Source organism: Lagenorhynchus albirostris, chromosome 2 (assembly GCF_949774975.1).
Source record: "Lagenorhynchus albirostris chromosome 2, mLagAlb1.1, whole genome shotgun sequence".
Lineage (NCBI taxonomy): Eukaryota > Metazoa > Chordata > Mammalia > Artiodactyla > Delphinidae > Lagenorhynchus > Lagenorhynchus albirostris.
In genome coordinates this window covers 120,851,758-120,867,330 of record NC_083096.1, presented here as the reverse complement: position 1 = coordinate 120,867,330, position 15,573 = coordinate 120,851,758, and the positions used below count along the sequence as shown (strand labels likewise).

The following is a 15,573-nucleotide window of genomic DNA, read 5'->3' as shown; positions in this document are numbered from 1 at the left end:
CAAAATGGATTTTTCACAAAGAGACTGAACATATTGTGAGCTCAATGTCAAAAGACAAGTTTGGGGGCTTATTTCTTATACATTCTGTGCAGATTTAGAGGAGGGAGTGAAAAACTAGGGAAGGGAAATCTAGCACTCAGGACAAGGATTTGCCTAAATAATCTGCCGTGCTAGAAATACAAAATGCAAAATTACCCAGCAGATTTGAAAATGAATCAAATTGAATCTGGAAGTGAAAAATACAGTAAATGAAATGTGAAACTTAGTGAATAAGTTTGACATCAGGTTAGACACAGCTGAAGAGGCAACTGGCAAACTAGAAAGTAAATCAAAATAAATTATCCAGAATGCAGCACAGAGAAACTAAGAATGAAAAATATTAAAGAATAGTTGATACACTAAGTACAGAGTGAGAAGTTTTAATATATGTCAAATCAGATTTCCAGAAAGAGAGAATAGAGATGATGGAGAGGGGCAATGAAAGAAAATAATTGCTAACATAGAATTCGATATCTAGTATCCCTATATCTAGAGAAAACATGTTCCCCAAAAAAAGGTGAAATAGAGAGACTTTTAGGAAAAAAAAAAGAAAGTTTGCCATCAGCAGCATCTCACTAAAATATATTATGTATTTCTGAGAGAAGTAACAGTGAGCCAGATGGAAGTTCTTTGATGAAAGAAGAAATGTAGTGTGAAGACCTATGAAGGGAGGAAGAGAACAATCAGTGGCTATAGAAACCACTGATAATAAAGCCTGTGGGGTTAAATAAAACAAGAGAAAATTACAACAATAATAGAATGTAATCCAAGAGTTGAAGTATTGTAAGCTTCTTGTATAAATAGCAGGTAAAATATTAATGAATTTTAAACTTTAATGTGCATGCATGCTATAATTTTTGAAAAGCAGAATCGGTATATATTACTTTGAAAATAGTATAGGAAGAAAACGTAATAGTACTTTGAAAATAGTATAGGAAGAAAAATTAGCCAATCCAAAATCAGATAAGAAAGAGAAAAAAAATCATTATAGATCAGATAGGGTGGGCTTCCCTGGTGGTGCAGTGGTTAAGAATCCACCTGCCAGTGCAGGGGACACGGGTTCGAGCCCTGGTCCGGGAAGATCCCACATGCTGCGGAGCAACTGAGCCTGCGTGCCACAGCTAATGAAGCCCGTGCACCTACAGCCCGTGCTCTACCACAAGAGAAGCCACCACAATGAGAAGCCCCTGCTCGCTGCAACTAGAGAAAGCCCACATGCAGCAATGAAGACCTAACACAGCCAAAAAAAAAAAACAAGTGAATAAATAAATTTATTAAAAAAAAAATAAAGGACAGGGCAATGAGAAAGCACAATACAGGTTTCCCCCATTATCCAAAAGCAGAGCATTTCTATGAAAACTTTCATAAGCCAAAATGGGGTAAAGCAAAGAAGCAATTACTTTAGGACACATTTGCTAACAGATGCACAAAATAAATTGAGATGAAGCACAGATGGTTACAGATACAAAGCTATGGCAGCTTGATGCTGAGACTGAGTGTAGTTCCTGGGGAAGGAGCTTGGCGGTGCCACTCTTGTTCCCTGGAATGTGTGCTGCCTCTACACGGGCTGCGCTGCAAAACAAATGCTGAATGCTATTTTCACTTTTCACCGTTTTTGTAAAAGTGAAAATCCTCTTCGAATTTCTTTCAGTTAATGAAAACAGGTACTAATGTTTTAGTACCTGTTTTAGGTCTTTCATAAAAGCAAAGTGATGTGAAGTGAACTTTTGAAAAGAAGGGGATACGTACATATATAAAGTGATGTATATTGTTATGGACTGAGTGTTTGTGTCCTCCCAAAACTCATATGTTGAAGTCCCAACACCGAATATGATGGTATTTGGAGGAAGGGTCTTTGGGAGATAATTAGGTTTAGATGAGGTCATGAGGGTGGAACCACCACAATGGGATCAGTGTCCTTATAAGAAGAGGAAGGGAGACCAGAGCCAGCTCTCTCTGCCATGTGAGGACATAGTGAGAAGGCAGCCATCTTCAAGCCAGAAAGAGGGCTCTCACCAGTAAGCAAATCAGCCAGCACCTTGATCTTGGACTTCCCAGCCACCAGAATTGTGAGAAACAAATATCTGTTGTTTAAGCCACCCAGTCTATGGTATTTTGTTGTAGCAGACTAAGACATATATAAACTCAAATATAATGACAATTACATTAAATGTAAATGGACTAGATGTGCCTGTGAGAAATAAAAATTGTCACACTAGATTAAAAAAATCCAACTATGTGCCATATGTATATCCAAAAAATAAGGATAGAAAAAAGTTGAGGCAAAACGATGGAAAAAGATACAGCATGTAAATAATAACCAAAAGAAAGGAGTTGTATGTAATCTCTGAAAACAGATTATAGTAAAAAGCATTACTAGCAATAAAAGGGTCACTTCATAATGATAAAAGGTCCAATTAACCAGGAAGATGTAATACAGGCAATTAATAAAATTTTAAGTGTACATGTGTAGAACTGCAAGGAAAAATAGACAAATCCACAATCACAGTAGAAGATTTTGACATACTTTCTCAGTATTTCAAATACTATGATAAAACAGACCAAAATATACCTTTCCTGTGTACGTTCTTTTCAGTAAATATGATAGGACAATGGATATCCACAAAGAAAAAAATAATAAACTTGAACCCCTACCTCACCTCAGACACAAAAATCGATTCCAGAAAAACTTAAAGTGAAAGATAAAATCATAAAGCCTCAGACAGAGGATTTATTAAGCAATAGCACAAAAAGTACTAGTCATAAAGGAAATAAATGATAAATTTAACTGCAACAAAAATAAGAAATTCTGTTTATCAAAAGACTCACTAAAAAGCGGGATAAGACATTCACAGAGGATACTAATCACACATATAACATTGAATTACTAATACCCAGAGTATATAACGGACTCCTACTGTTAAAGAGAAAAAGACCAGCTGAAAGCTTAATGGAAAAGTGAGCAAAGGACTTGGGAAGGAACTTCAGAGGAGGAAATCCAAATGGTCAATCAATAATAAAGTAATATTCCATCTTGTTAATAATTAAGCAGATATACATGAAAACCACAAAAAAGAAATAACTATATAACCCCAAAACACTTGGAGAAAGTAAAAAGCTTGATAAGATGATGTTGACAAAGATGTGGAGTAATGAGATCTCATACGCTGTCAGTGAGAATGAACATTGGTAGAGCCACTTTTGGAAAAGTTTGGCATGATCTGACCCTATGACCAAGCAATTTTACTCCTAAGTATAGATATCCCAAACCTGACTGTATGTATAAAGATATATGTACAATAATATTCATGGTAGCAACATCTGTAATAGCCAAAAATTTAAGACAACTCAATGTCCATCAAAAGTAAAGAAGATAAATAAATTATGGTAGTCATACATGAAACACTAAGCAGTTACCTCCTTGCTAGAGGTGATCATTGTCTTTAGTTTTATGATAATCATTTCCTTGTTTTTCTTGTAGTTTATCATCTCTTATGTATTCCTAAATAATATAATTTAGTTTTGGTTATTTTTGGCTTTACATAAATGGAATGGGAGGGGGGGTGTCTTTTCCCCTTATCACTATGTTTATGAAATCCATACAGCTGGACATATGCTCTTTCTCAGGCACACACATAAACACACCCAAACTCACAGACATGGAAAATAAAATTCCACTTTTTCCAAAGAAAAAGTCCCACAGAGGATACCCATATTACTTCAGAGACTCTGGTAGTTCAAATCCAAAGACTCAAATAGTCCATTTAGTGAATCAACCAAGAAACCAGCTATGACCTTGATTACAGCTGCAAAATCTGTGTTATCTCAGCAAGTCACTTCTCTGACTCAAAATATAGTAATATTTTGACTACATTAGTCATCATGCATTATTTTATTTACTGTCTGTCTTCTCCATTAAAATATAAGCTCTAAGAAGGCGGGGGCTTTGTTTTGTCCACTGCTGTATGCCCCACCACTCTGAACAGTGGTTCTGAGTCATAGTAGCTGCTGATTAAATATTTGTTATGAACAAATAATGGATTGTCTCCTAGATCTGTCTTTTTAAAGTTATTTGTGCTGCTACTTTTTATTCACTCTCTAACACAGACTGATGCCAGTTAGGCTTTTCATAATGCTGCACATGCAACTATTGGCCAGAACGCATCATAAAATTGACTTAAGTGCCCTGCTTTCACATTTTTTTAAATTAATTTTAATTGGTTGCTTTACAATGTTGTGTTAGCCTCCACTGCACAACAAAATGAATCAGCCATACACATACAGATATCCCCTCCCTTTTGAACTTCCCTCCCATTTAGGTTACCACAGTGCATTAGGCAGAGTTCCCTGTGCTATACAATATGTTCCCATCAGTTGGCTATTTTATACATAGTATCAGTAATGTACATGTGTCAATCCCAGGGGAAAGGGGTCGGGTGGGAGGAATTGGGAGACTGGGATTGCTTTCACATTTTAAAAGCCTGACTGCCCACCAGATTTCAATGCCAGATTTCAAACCTGCTTTCCGCAGAGGAGACAATGAAGATGAAGTCACAGCCAGAAGGAATGTGTCCACTTCTCAAGCGCTTCCTAGTCACTTGGGTTATTTCAGAGTCGTTTCCTACTGCTGAGGCAGCCAAGGATGGGTGCCACCTCTAGCCTCACGTTCATAAAGAAGAAATAATACACGGCAAGATTTGCTACACTTTTCTAAGGATGATTCTTCCTTCACATTTTATTCACCCCAAAGGCCTGTAAATTAACACATGACCTTTCCTCCCACTACTATTTTTTGTAAATAAGTGAAATATTTTAGAGGGGTTTTAGAGCAGTTTCTACCTCTAAAGAACACATATAGATTCTACCTGTAGAATCACTGCAGCTGTCTGTTACTTTAGCCATAAATTCCCCTGATCATGCCAGGGCCACAGGAAAAGGCTCTTAGAGGATGGAGATAGCATCCTTTAGAGCAGCTTTATGCAGAGGTCTACACAGCTGTGCACAGGTTGGTACTTTAGGCATTTCGAAGATAACTCAGGTTACAGCCCCAACCCAATCATTCCCAAGGCTTCCTGATTAATGGGATGATGACTGATTTAAGATAGCTAGAAGAGCTTTCAAAATCCAATGATCAGCCACTGGTCCAACCAACTCGAGCTCTTAACTAAAACCTCCTAGGTCTTCTCTTTCTTCTAGGAACTCTTCAGAATTTCTAAGACATTTATTTTTGACTCAGGTCTATTAGGTAACCCTATGTACTCAAGTAAAATGGAGTGTGGGACATCTTTTCTATGCCAAGATGACACCAATCCAAGGAGAGTTTGCTAGCGTCCTCCACTTAGGCCAACACTTAAATCAGTAGATGACTGAGAAACATTTCCCCATTACCTCTGAAATCTATACCTACTTCTTTTTTTATTGAAGTATAGTTGATTTACAATGTTGTGTTAGTTTCAGGTGTACAGCAAAGTGATTCAGTTTTACATATATATACACACACACACACACACACACACACACACACATATATATATACATATATATTCTTTTTCAGAGTCTTTTCCATTATAGGTTATTACAAGTATATCTACTTCCTAAATGTCCACTTTTCCCCACTCTGTTATCAGTTAGAGTCAGAAGTGAGAGGTTAGTAAGATGTGTTTATTTATTTAGCAATATATATTTAGTCAAAACTTTTAAATTATGGTATCTCTGTATTTAATAAACAAAAATTTCCCACAATAAAATATTTCTCAAAATAAAACCAGTGTTGATGCACATGAAAAAATAAAAAAGGCCCTTAACTGATTTAAAAGACAACTATATAAAACACTTATAAACTACATTGTTGGGTTTTACAACATATAAAGATGTAGTAGAAAGAGAGTTAAACAAGAAACAGAAAGTTTATATTAAAGTCTTATGTCTTTGACTCAATATGTAACTCTGAATAAATTTTGCCTTTTTATATCTTAGTTTCTGTTGAAGGATATAATCAATACAATACCTAAGTCACGGCTTGAAAAATAAAATGAGATCATGATGTGAAATCATTTATAAAAAGTATGAGAGGGCTTCCCTGGTGGCGCAGTGGTTGAGAGTCCGCCTGCCGATGCAGGGGACACGGGTTCGTGCCCCGGTCCGGGAAGATCCCACATGCCGCGGAGTGGCTGGGCCCGTGAGCCATGGCCGCTGAGCCTGCGCGTCCGGAGCCTGTGCTCCGCAACGGGAGAGGCCACAACAGTGAGAGGCCCGCGTACCGCAAAAAAAAAAAAAAAAAAATTTAATATGGCTTTTACCCTAATCTGTTTTTAGTTCTGTGCTTCTTAAACACTCACACACATACACACATGCACACACACAATTCTAGGCTATTGCTTAGGAAAGCTTTTTATTCTATGAGCTACTTTATTTCATACTAGAAACTATACCTGATTCATAGTTTAAGTACTTAGTAAACATACAAAAAGAATAGAACAGAAAACAGATAAGAGTTTGTGCAGTCAAGGTTCTCCAGCAGATTCTTTAGGGGAAAAAAATGCTTGAAATGATGTAAATCAAGATGCAGTGAACATAGAAATAGAGAACAGACTTGTGGTTGCCAAGGGGAATTGGGGTAGGGGAGCGATAGAGTGGGAGGCTGGGGTTAGCAGACACAAACTAGTATATAGAGGATGGATAAACAACAAGGTCCTACTGTATAGCACAGGGAACTATATTCAGTATCCTGTGACAAACCATAATGGACAAGAATATGAAAAAGAATGTATATATACATATATAACCAAATCATTTTGCTGTACAGCAGAAATCAACATCACATTGTAAATCAACTATACTTCAATAAAATAATTTTTTTAAAAGCCCCCTGAAAAGATGCAGCACAGGGGAATGCACAGGGGAAACTGGTATGAGTTACAGAAGTTTGATAGGCATGCATGCCATATTTAACATATTTAAAGTATCGATAGATTGTTATGCCAATGACTCAGTCTAATATGCTCATTACATAAAAAGCCAATTTTTTGTATTGCACTTTTACATCATGTTCCCTATGCTTAAGGAATACATTGATTTGTATATTTGCAGAAGAGCATTTAACTAGGTTTATAAAAGTTTAACAAATAACTAACAATTTTTTGTGAATATTTATTTAGGCTGGTATATCACTAAGTCAGGTGTTGGAGTAAAATGTCAATATTATCAGGACATGTTGCTTTAGCAAGAATTATTTGACAGAGTGACCAAGAAAAAGAAAAAGGCCCCAGCTAAGTATCACATTTAACAAGACCATCTGACCAATCAGGTCAAGGTTCTTATCACAATCACTGACTTGAGTAATTATTTGTTCTGTAGATCCTAATGGGCTCTCACTTTGGCAGCATCAACTCAGTTTTCCTGGAAAATGTGTCTGTAAAATCTACTTTAAATGCGTACCTTGATATATAACAAAATGGACTTTGGCTCTCCCTCTCTCACATGCACGCACACACACATGGGACACGCACAAATTCAGGACAAATTCGTATTCTGAATGCTCAAAATCAAACATCCTGAAAATGTATTCCAAGAAATTCATTATTATTGTTTATTAATGTCTATTATTGTTAAAAGGAATTCTGCTTCCTGAGGGATATGTAACTATGAGAACATTCCCTATGTTTACTGTTTCCACACTCTGCCACAATCTATCCTAGAACACTGGACGTTTATGTACGGAACATTAAAATTTGTCAGCAATGCTAAACTACACTCCAATGGAAATTTTCCTTGCAGGCACACATCTCTCTTACTCTTATGGTTTTATGGAAGACATCTAAAGAAAGCAAGAGTGATTAATTCTTTTCTTCTTACTACTTGTATATTTTGGTATAGAATAAATAACCTGCTAAGTATTACATCAGAAACATTTTAAAATAATACTATTTTTTGTATTTTTGGCTTTAAGGATGACCAAAACTTTCAGGAGTTCCTGAGATAAGGAAAAGAAATAACTGGTGTGAAATAATTACTTGTTCTTTTCAATGCAATGATTAAAATTGAGATAATAACATTGACTCACAGAACAAATCTGCCATGATAGAACTTTCTGTTTTGAAGGTATATTATTATTTCACTTTGAAAACAATTTAAATTGCTCTCTTTAAATCAGAGGTTGATTTTTAATTTCATAATAATAATTTTGGCACACAATTATTATTTAAAATAAAAATAAGAATTTATTCTTTCTTTTTTCACATTTCCAATTAAATGCAGTTCTGCTGTTTCATCAGTATAAAAAAACAAACAGCTTTCTTTTTCAATAACTGAAGAAGTTAGCTAAGTTTGTAAAGAAAGGAAAAGTAAAGCTTCACCAAAAGAATGAAAAAGAAAGGTGAACCGCGTTAACCAATTACCAGGTTTCCAGCTGAAGTCTTCCAGTTGCTTACTCATGTCCCTGCTTCCAGCTCATGCTCTCAAACCCCAACTGCATTTTCCCATTTAAGCAATCCAGTTTTCTCAGCAAGTTCTGAGCTGCTAAGATACTATTTATCTATGTTTAAAAATAAAATTGAGTAGCTTAGCTTTTTTTCTGCTAAGGGTGGTTCTAACTGAAGAGCTTTCTTCGAAGAAGAGAAAAATTATATTCCTCAATGTTCCACCCTCTGGCATTAAGGCAGGCCTGGTTACCTGGAAAAGAATGTCAAGCTCAAAAATTAACATTATAGGATTTCCTTTAGTTGCAGGAGGAAAGAAGGAAGGAATTTCTGGGCTGTTTGTATTTCTAGGCTATAATATATACTTAATATATTAAGTATATATTATAGTAAGTATAATATGTACTTATACCTATCTACATCTGAAACTATTATTTTAGAAAGAAGAGTATTACTTTAAGGATTTGTTGATTGGAATTTCTTGCACTTAAAATAGTTCCATTCTTTTATAACTCCTTTCATCTCTCCAGCTACTGGAACTGACTCAGCCTCAGGTAGCATATTTGTCAGAACATTCTCAAGCATTACGCAAATGGTCAAGGATATGTCCTTACAAATGCCTAAAGATGTCCTTACCATGCAATTTATACAGAGTAAGTACTCCTTACCTCTTGTCCTTACGCTAAAGTGCTCTGCTCTCACCTTATCTTACAAGAGCAAACCAAACTGGGATAAAATGCAAATATGTAGCTACAGAAGTAGAGAAATAAATAGGTGGGAACTCTTGTTAATATACAAACATGTATCATGAATCTCTGGAAACATAAGGTAGGAATCTGGACCCATTTTGCATAATAAGGCATCCTTGCTCTCTGGTTACAAAAGCTAGGGGACACTTGTTAACATTTTTAAGTTTTTAGGGGAAATTTAAGAATATTATGGAAGTTTAGGTACAACCAAAATCCTCCAATTAAAAGTGTAAGGGCAGGACTTCCCTGGTAACGCAGTGGTTAAGAATCGCCTGCCAATGCAGGGGACATGGGTTCGAGCCCTGGTCCGGGAAGACTCCACATGCCGCAGAGCAACTAAACCCGCGCGCCACAACTACTGAGCCTGCGCTCTAGAGCCTGAGAGCTACAACTACTGAGCCCGCACAACTAGAGCCCGTGTTCCACAACAAGAGAAGCCACTGCAATGAGAAGTCCACGCATCGCAACAAACACTAGCCCCCACTCGCCACAACTAGAGAAAGCCCGTGAGCAGCTACAAAGACCCAATGCAGCCATAAATAAATAAATAAATGTATTTTTTAAAAAGTGTAAGGGCAGAAAAGCATGGTGTTGAAAGAGCACAGATTCTAAGATCTGGGTCTAATACTGGCCCAGCACTAACTATCTGGGGCAAGTCCTTTAAAACCTCTGAGCTTCAGCCCTTCACCTCTAAAAGGAAGGGATTGAAGACGATCCTCAAGGCTCCTTCAGGCTCTAAACACCTGGCGTATGATAGATCCTGAATAAATGCTTGTTGAATAAAAATGCCTACAACTGCCAAAAATCAAGAGATAGAAAATACAGAATACAGCCTACCTAGACTGCTTTGATTCAAAGTGGAGAGAATGGAGAACCACCAGGAAACCAGAGTCAGTCTCATAAACTGTAGAGAGGGAACAGAAGGAATAAAATTCAAACCAGGGCAACCCTACTAGAGATTATGATATACAGGTTGTACACAGAACATTCAACCAAAATTCAGAATGTTGGTTTTCTGCAGCAATCATACAGGAAGCTGATTACCACCCGAAAGAGAATCTTTGATGTGGGATCTGAGTGGGAATGAGGGAGGCTATTGAGAGGAATCGGTGCTGTCAGACAGAGAAAAGCAGGAATGGGAGGGAAAATGTAACTAAAATTACACTAAATGTCTAAAAATTACACTAAATGTCTAAAAATTACACTAAATGTAATTAAGTAATAAGAGATTGAGCATTTAATAAATCTCGACTGAATGTACTTTGTCCTCACAAACTCCTTAATAATAATGACCAGTTTTGTTGGTTATAGGAATAACATGCTACAGAGAAGACCTAAACTAAGAAGTCTGTCAGGAAAGAGAATCAGAACTGTGGTCTCAGTCTGATGTGGAGAAATCACTTCAGTTTTCTGTTGGATTTGGTAGCTACCAAACAAGTGGAGGAATCAATCCACTATTAGCAAATATTTCAGACTTCATTCTTTATCTATCTATGGGCAGCAAGGATATGTCAGTGGGAAATTACAGGCTCGCTTCATTTCCTAAGGTGGGGAAATCCAAAGTTTGTTTTTAGTTAAAAGCAAGATACAAAGTCTTTTTTAAAATAGAAAACTTTATGCAGTTTGTATCAGGTCTTTACTGTGCTTGTTTATGCAAGTTACTTATCCTCTCTATGCTTCAGTTTTCTCACCTTTAAAATGGGGAAAATAAAACCAACCTCAAAGAATAGTTGGGTAGATTAAGTAAATTCCCATACGTAAAGCGATTAGAATAGTGTCCAACACACACTTATTGTGCTATGAAAATATTTTATTGCTGTCGTTATCACATCAACACCCCCAAAGACTCAGGTAGCTTTCAACAGTGCATAGCATTTGACCTTCCTAATCCTCAAGAAAATCCAAAACTAGAAAAACATTTGGGAAATAAAGTGAACTCCATTCTAGAAAAGCCAACTTTATCTATGTAATTTGGAAGAGTAGGCAGGCAAAGTCCAAACCATTTCAAAAATTAATAATGAGAGATATATACATTTCAGTTACTTAAGCCAAGCCATCAAAAACTATAATAAAAGGTGACATATTTAATACTGTAAGGAAATTACGTATTTTAATCAGTTCCTGCTTCCAAAAGCTCTTGTTCACACAGATGTGGAATAGTTGATGGCAATAGTTTGTGCCAAGAGGCACTCAATGCTATGGAGAGAGAGGAAGCCAGCTTGGATTGCCAGGGGAAATAAAAGTTCCAAGGTAAGGAAGAGCTCTTTCCCAGGGAATCAGAAGTCACCTTTATATAACATGTTTTGCCTGAAGAAGAAATGTGTCCTTTTCCCTTAAACTTACATTTGTTCCCTCCAAGATGTCTCTAGGCTTTCTGGAATTTCTATTTGAAGTCAGACCTGTTTTAGCAATAATTTTCCATTGCTACAGCTCTAGCTAACATTGATATCCTGACTGAGAAAATAATAAGAATTAAAAGTACAGCAGAACATTTTAACCCAGGCATTTTGACACTGCGGACATTTAACAGAAAATACACTTTGACCCAAGTAAAATTAGATTAGGTAGAAATTATCGTGAAAAATAAAACTAACAATGCTAAAGATATATTATATATATGTATGTATATAGATAGAGACATACATACAGATATAGATATATCTATATATAGTAAAGGTTTGTTTTCCCTTTTCCTTTTTTTTTTTTTTCCCTTTTCCTTTTTAATTAAAAAATGGGTTGAAGGGCTTCCCTGGTGATGCAGCGGTTGAGAGAACGCCTGCCGATGCAGGGGACACAGGTTCGTGCCCCGGTCCGGGAGGATCCCACATGACGCAGAGCGGCTGCGCCCGTGAGCCATGGCCGCTGAGCCTGCACGTCCGGAGCCTGTGCTCCGCAACAGGAGAGGTCACAACAGTGAGAGGCCCACGTACAGCAAAAAAAAAAAAAAAAAAAAAAAAAAAATTGGGCTGAAGAATCAAATATTGTTAACCCTTAAAACTGCAAAAATTAACCTTTTAGAGAAAAGTAATATTAAATCATCTGCATTTGTGCTTTGAAATTTTTAATAGCAGTTGGTTATTTGCTCAGCTCACTACTTGATTCTAGGAACAGAAGTTGTAGTTATATTCTTCGGTGGAGAATGGACAAGAGTAGGGCAATGGCTAAAGCTTAAAAACCAGTTGGGAGGCTACTGTAAGTATGTAAATAACAGACAGTGGCTTGAATGAAGTGATGCACTGGAGACGGTGAGTTTAGAGCCCTTCTTAGAGATGGGAAGATAGGGAGACAAGAGCAGGTTTGGTGGGATGTAAAGTTGAACCAACAAGTCTGGAGCAAGACAAAGCAATCAGGATCAGAGATAAAAATGTAGGCGTTAACAGCATATTCATGGGCTTTAGAACTATGGGACACGATGAACTCACCTAGGAGAATACAGAAAGAAAAAAATGTGTCCTGGGGGCCCTCCAATAATCAGATAGTAAATGGGCAGAGGAGGAGGAGAGATCAGGAGACAGGAGGAATCAGGAGAGTGTGGTATCATGGAAGGAGAAGAAGAAAGTATTTCAAAAGAGAGAGTGGCTGCATGTGTTAAATGCTGCTAAAGGAGAATAAGGTGAGAAAGGATAATTTTTCATTAGAGGAACAAGATAGAAGTTTTTGGAAACTTGGGTAAAAAGCTGTTTTATGAAGTAGTGCAGAGATAATTCCAGTTGGTGAAGGTTAATGAGAGGCTCGGAGGGAGGAAAGTGGAGTCAGTGCCTTTAACCAATGCTTTTGAGGAGTTTTCTGTGAGAGAAAGCAAAGAAATGGGGAGGTAGTTGGAAGATGATTGGGGGGGGGGTCAATGGAGGCTTTTTTAAAACTTCAGGTGGCCGATATTAAGGCATGTTTGTTTCTAGATGGGAACGGTGCAGACGGGAGGCGGGAGGATTTCATAGCAAGGTCCTTGAGGAGGTACTAACCTCAGAGAGGGTGAAGATTTCCCTTCTTCGTAAATGCAGAGGGGATGGAGCACAAGGGCGCAAGTCATGGGTTTCTTAGGTCTCAATTTCTTCGAAACAGGATGCTGTTGAAGAATGTTTTCTATGGGCTAACCTCAACAACACTCCAATTCTTCCAAGCTCACCCACATTGTCAATCACAGTTACACTTTCTTAAACATAAGGTTAAGAATGAGCGTACATGTTGAGTGAATGGAGAGAAGACAAAAATGGCGCCACTTGCCAAATCCGCCTGCAATGCCTATCTACCCATTCACCCCTAACTTCTGGGTGTAACACTCTTAGGATCTGGGAGTGTTTCCCCCAGTATAGATGCACTTTCAGGGGATGTAAACCCAACAGTTCTTCCCAGGCCATGCTTCAGCAGGGAGTTCCCCCATACATATTTTTCCTGGGAGAATGAAAGTTGCATAGGGTCTCAAGGTCTCAATATCTTATGTTGGACTTTTTCCTTTTCTTTGACTCATGTCCATTCAAGGAGAAGCAGTACTCAGTGGTCCCTCTCACCTTAGGCTATGATACCAGAAGTGGAGGGCTTATTCTTCAATGGCTCATTTATCTCAAAATTCTTATCAGAAAGATGAAGATTTTATTATAGGCCTAATTACATTATCCTAATTAAGAAGGTAAGACATAAATGAAAATATAACTTTCATCATACTGAGCAGTAAAACATGGTTTTGAATCATGATACTTTTTTTTTTTTTTTTTTTTTTTTTTGCGGTACGCAGGCCTCTCACTGTTGTGGCCTCTCCCGTTGCGGAGCACGGGCTCCGGATGCACAGGCTCAGCGGCCATGGCTCACGGGCCCAGCCGCTCCGCGGCATGTGGGATCTTCCTGGACCGGGGCACGAACCCGTGTCCCCTGCATCGGCAGGTGGACTCTCACCACTGCACCACCAGGGAAGCCCCATGATACATTTTGAATCAGAACAACTCACTGACTTCTGACAGCCCCAAAAGGCTTGGCTTCTGCTTTTTTGGAAGGTAGGAGGAAAAAAAAAAAAAAAATCTGCTGATACATTTTTCACCCCTAAGGTTAAAAAAAAAATCACAACTGGAAATTTATAAAAAAGCCTCTTCAAAAGGTTATATTACCTACCTTTCCTCTTTATAGGATCATATGTGATCAACTAACAAAATCTGTGTGAAGGAACTTTGAAAACTATAAAATGCTACATAAGTGTAATAAACAGTAGAATCTACATAGGTAAGATTAAAGTACACAAGAGTCCAAAATGTGGCTTTGAGAACAGAGGTAGTAAAGTACACACATGATAATTTTTTTACTTGAGGATTTGGAACCCAAGTAATGTAGGAGGTCACAGCAGAAAAGTACCTACTTGCAGATCTCAGGGGCAATGAGAATGCATAAAGGAAGAACAGTTCTTGAAGCCAGGGTTGCTCAAACTTTCATTTGCGTGAATCACTTGGGAATCTTGTGAAAATGCAGATTCTGGTTCAGTAAGGCTGGGGCAGGGCCTGAGACTCTGCATTTCTAGCAAGCTCCCAGGTGATACCCAGGCTGCTGGTCCACAGACCACACTTGGAGTAGCAAGACTCAACTATCAGGGGCGAACTGAGGACCAAGGCAGGTGACACCAAACAAAGAGGACTGAGTAAGATACTCAGTGTCACAAAACATCCAAGAAGCCTGATGGTGGAGATCTTTATCAGAAAAAGAGATTTAAAGAAGACACATGTGTCGGTCACAAACTGGGATGGAAGGACCAGAAGAAAACAACATGTATAGGATGGAGTGGGGTCATGAAGCGTCAGTAGCTATATGATGCTCTTCCTGGGGGATTCTTTTATAACTGTAAAGAGAGGGAACCTCTTCAGGAGATAGAAATCAGCCACTTGAAAGAACCCAAAAAGTCTTCATCAGCAATTAGTCTTTATCAACCAAATACTTAGGTGTTCCTAGAGTTTGAAAGAATCGTGTATTTGTTATCGATAGACTGTCATAAAGCATTCTTAGACTAACTTAGTACTTAACGCTCAGACTATGACTCACTATAGTTCTTGCCCTCTAAGTAAGTGGCTGGTAGTTCTCCTAGAAAAAGCACAAAGGTCAAACACATCTTTATTTGTAGGAGTTGGTGACTCTGGAGCTCAATACCCATTTCTCCCTGCCCTAAAAATCCTAGTCCTTAAACTTTAATGCACAGAATAACAAAGTCAGTTGGTGAATATCTGAATTCACTGATAATGAACACTTAATCTTAAATTAAAAATAAAAAACTGCATGCAGAGAAAGATACATACTGTATGTTTTCACAAAAAAATAAAACGAATGAATATGACAAAACAGAAACAGACTCACAGATACGGAGAACATACTAGCAGTTACCAGAGGGGATAGGT

General features: G+C 37.7%; 1 protein-coding gene across 1 annotated transcript in view; it reads right to left on the bottom strand.

Moving 5' to 3' along the window:
- The window catches only part of SLC44A5 (solute carrier family 44 member 5), a 376,131-nt gene that overhangs the window by 178,872 nt on the left and 181,686 nt on the right, over positions 1–15,573 (bottom strand). The window lies entirely within an intron of this gene.